Below are 4,215 nucleotides of genomic sequence, written 5' to 3'. Positions count from 1 at the left end.
TTGTACTTGTTCTATGTTACCCTTGACTAGGCCTTGGAGCTTCTGTTGGCTGCTCACTCTAATTATCTACTAGAAAATCTTTGGACCTTCTAAATGCATTTTCCTCCATGAACTTAACATCACATTTGACAATAATTCTTTTGTTACTTGGGATAAAAATCCTATATGCCTTTGAGGTTTCACTATACCCAAAAAAATACCCACTCTCTATAGTTTGATCTAACTTGGTACATGTATCACTTGGAATATGACAGTATGCAAAACTCCCAAATATTCTAAACTTGGTAATATTTGGCTTCTTACCTATAAAAGCTTCCTCTGGTGTCATCCTCCCTAGCTCCTTATGTGGAACCCTATTCTGAATGTAGATTGTTGTATCACACACCTCTGCCAATAAGTAGTGGGGCATATCTTGGTCATGTAACATAGTTCTTTTTGCCTCCAATATAGAGTGGTTCTTCCTCTTAGTAACTCCATTCTACTGTGAATTGTAAGCAATGGTCTAGTCCCTCTTGATTCCTTCTCTGGTACAAAACTCCTACAATATATTTCCTTTGTACTCACCTCCATTATCCGACAAAAGAACATTTATCTTCTTTCCTATTGAGTTCTCCAAAAGAGCCTTAAACTCTTAGAATTGACTGAAAACCTCATCCTTGGTCTTCAAGAAGTATATATAGGTCTTCTTAGAGAAATCATCAATAAAAGTAACATAGTACTCATATCCTCTAATAGAATTTGTCAACATTAGTCCATATACATCTGAATGTATTAGATCAAGAACACCTTTAGATTTAGTCTCACTCCTTGGAAAAGATTATTTCAAAACTTCCCCAATAAGCATCCCTTACATACATCATCATGTTGTATGCTCACCTATAGAACACCTATCACTATCTCACAAAGGAATTTGAGTGCTCCATGATGAATATGGCACATCCTCCTATTCCATTATTCTCCAAGATTTATAGGAATACAACTGCTTATTAGTGCCTTAGGAGTATCAAACTACAACCGATAAATGTGACCACTCCTAACTCCAATAGTTATGGGTGATTTCCAATCCATGTTCTTAATAAACACATGTGTCCCTCTAAAGAGTATGTTAAACCCCATATCCTAAAGAATATATACAAAAAACAAATTCATACCTAATCCTGGCACATGCAACACATCATGAACTAGAATTATCTTTCCATTCTCCCTTTAAAACTGAACAATCCCTTTCCCAACTAGGTTGAGTTTGGACAAGTTTCCCATAAAAATATGGATATTGGTGTTCCCCTCTTTATAACTAGAGATGTAATCTCTAACTCCTATCATATGAAATGATACCCACTATCTATATACCAGATAGTCTGTGAGGTTGAGTACACCATACAAGAGATAAGTGCAAACTCATCTTCCAATCTATTGGAGAGCTCTTTTGCAGTTGCTAAAGCTACCACCTACTTCTTTGCCTTCTTCCTTTCTGGGAAATCACTTACCATACTTGTGACATCCAAAACACTTGACCTTAGAAAGGTCCTTCTTCTTCTTATCATTTTGTGAATTTGATCCTTTGCTAGACCCCTTCTTTTCTTTCCCTTTCCTCACTTGGGAAACATTTTTATATTTGATGTCACTTTTCTAACTCTTGTTGGCCCCATTAAAAATACTTAGTCTAAATTCCTCCTAAGTGAAGTTAGTCCATAGTCGATCCCAACTTGGTAAGGTATCTCATTCACTGATAACTTGAACAAAGGCACTCCATTATTTAGACAACCCATTTAGGGATATTCTCACTAGCTCATCATCACTAGGACTATCTCCAATAGCTTCTAACTCATCATTGACAAGTCTAAGTCTGGTGAGGTAACTTATAATGTCTTCTTCTTGGTTCATCTAGGTATTTTTCAACTTCTCATTAAGAATCATCTTCCTGTTGGTGGTAACATTCTAGTATAGATTCAAAATGGCATCCCACATTTTCTTTGTCGCATCTAGCTTTGAGATATGTGGAACAATACGATCCTTGACACCATCACTAATAATCCTCTTTACCTTGGCATCATCATTCTTATATGTTGCAAGTTGTGTCACATCCATTGGTACAACTACAACACTAGTAACATAATCCTTGATACCATTCTTTTCCAACAATAAAGAAATTCTAGCCTTTTAGACGAAAAAATTTGAGGCATCATCCAATCTCTCCTGATCTCTCAAATAGATTGAATCCATCTCAAGGGATTAAATAAATAATAATTCTAAAGAGATCACATTAGGTTATATAAACCCTTAATTTCTTTCCTAGGGAAAAACTTCTTCTACCCTCAACAATGCTCTGATACCATGTGAAAATTAATACTATTGTAGTCACTAATTATTAATCTCCTATCATAAATGTTTATCAAACTACCAAAAATATAATTCATGGCTAATATCAAGAAATAACACAACCACAACTTCCCCAATAAAATATGAAAATAAATTCACAACACAAAGAAGACAATATTTTTGGACAAATCATCCCTAGAAAAACCCCTAAGGAAAAACCAATTCTGTAGATAGAAAATATATTAACTTCAGGAAATCAAGAGATACAAAATTCCTTGCCTCTTACTAGCAAACTTCAAATAGCCTCCTAGTTTCTCTTGTTGATATTCCTCATTGCTATCTCCAACGCTATCATTGTGCCCCTTGGTAACACTACAAGACTATTTGCTATCACTGCAAACTCATTTGCTAACACTGCAAATGCTTCTACAACTTGTGTTCCTCTTTTCTGTTCACCAAATGCCTCCCTTGTCCCCCCTTTTATACAACCTAATGAAGAGGTTTCTAGTTACTTCTTGATCAAGACAACCTAACCAAGAAGTTTCTAGTTGCTTTTTGATAACAACCTAACTAATAGGTTACTAGTTTCTTCTAGAAGGATTCAATTAATTAATAAATATTTTCTAATTAATCACATATGGATGAAAAACTATCCAAGCTACCTAAAACTAACACTAAAAGAAAGAAAAATAATTCTAATGAGTAAGAGTAGTTGTACGAAATATTTTGTGCATCCTTACTCATACAAAGATGCTAATCAACATTCTTGATTTTCTACTAAGACAAAATTTGTTCATTAATATATGCTAAATATGGAAAGTTTTCGACCTTAATATTTAAGAATGAATAATATTTTAAGAGTGAACCATTATTACCCCAATTTGCAATAGATCAACAACAAAATTACCTTCTCTAGAGATATGAGAAATATAGAAAGCTTCAAAGGGTCCAACAAAGTCCAAATGATTGACATAACATATTTCATTCTCTAGTTTGTAATTTAAATTAATATTTGAGTATAAAAATTATATTATTTATATTATTAACTTGTACAAAATGGGCTACACAAGGAAGATTGTTGGAAATATTCAAGATGTAATAGGTTACTGAGAGGGGAGGGGTGAATCAATAACAATAAAATCTTTAAGTTAACCATACACAACATTCATCTATCCTGCTGCATAAAAACTGTTAAACATTAAAACCATATATGCACAGAGATTTGGTGACCCAGAAACCTTCCAAAATAGAAAGTAAAACTAGGGTGGGGATGATACCCACAAAGCTTCGTTACTGCAGTATGAAGTTGGCCAGTTAAGGCTTACAATGATCACTTCTGGTGATCTACCCTATTAAGAGCATAGAGGATTGCTAGATCCACCTTGTTAGAGGATTTACAAACATACTTTATAAGTATGCACTCTGTTAGGAGATTTTTATAATGACGGTTAAGTCTACCCTTTTAAACGATTTACAAAAATGATTCACCTATTAGGATGAACCAACAGATCAACTTACAACTTGACTGAGTTCTTTATTGTAGATCACCTTTTGTGATTGATGAAATCATTTCTGCTCCTGATAGACCTTGCTGAGTATTCCTTTCTGCTGATGAATTTGCACTATCATTCAGATATCTTGTATGTCTTCTTGAAATATCTATATCACCTTTTTGTAATTTTTTTCTATATCCTTTTTGAATGTGTCAATTGTATATATACCATTTCAATAATTATTCATGCAAGGTCAGCCAAACACAAATAAACAAAATATAATTGAGTCGGCCAAATGGTAAAATAAACTCAGGTTCTTTAGACAGACTTGATGACCTTCTGATACTCGGCATCATCATGCACTTGGTAGAGGTAGGGGCTCAGTTCATACTAGTCATATGAC

This window comes from Cupressus sempervirens, chromosome 2 (assembly GCF_028749045.1).
Source record: "Cupressus sempervirens isolate cs-2001-9-10 chromosome 2, ASM2874904v1, whole genome shotgun sequence".
Classification (NCBI taxonomy): domain Eukaryota; kingdom Viridiplantae; phylum Streptophyta; class Pinopsida; order Cupressales; family Cupressaceae; genus Cupressus; species Cupressus sempervirens.
The sequence above is the reverse complement of the archived record's forward strand: the minus strand, read 5'-3'. Positions refer to the sequence as shown.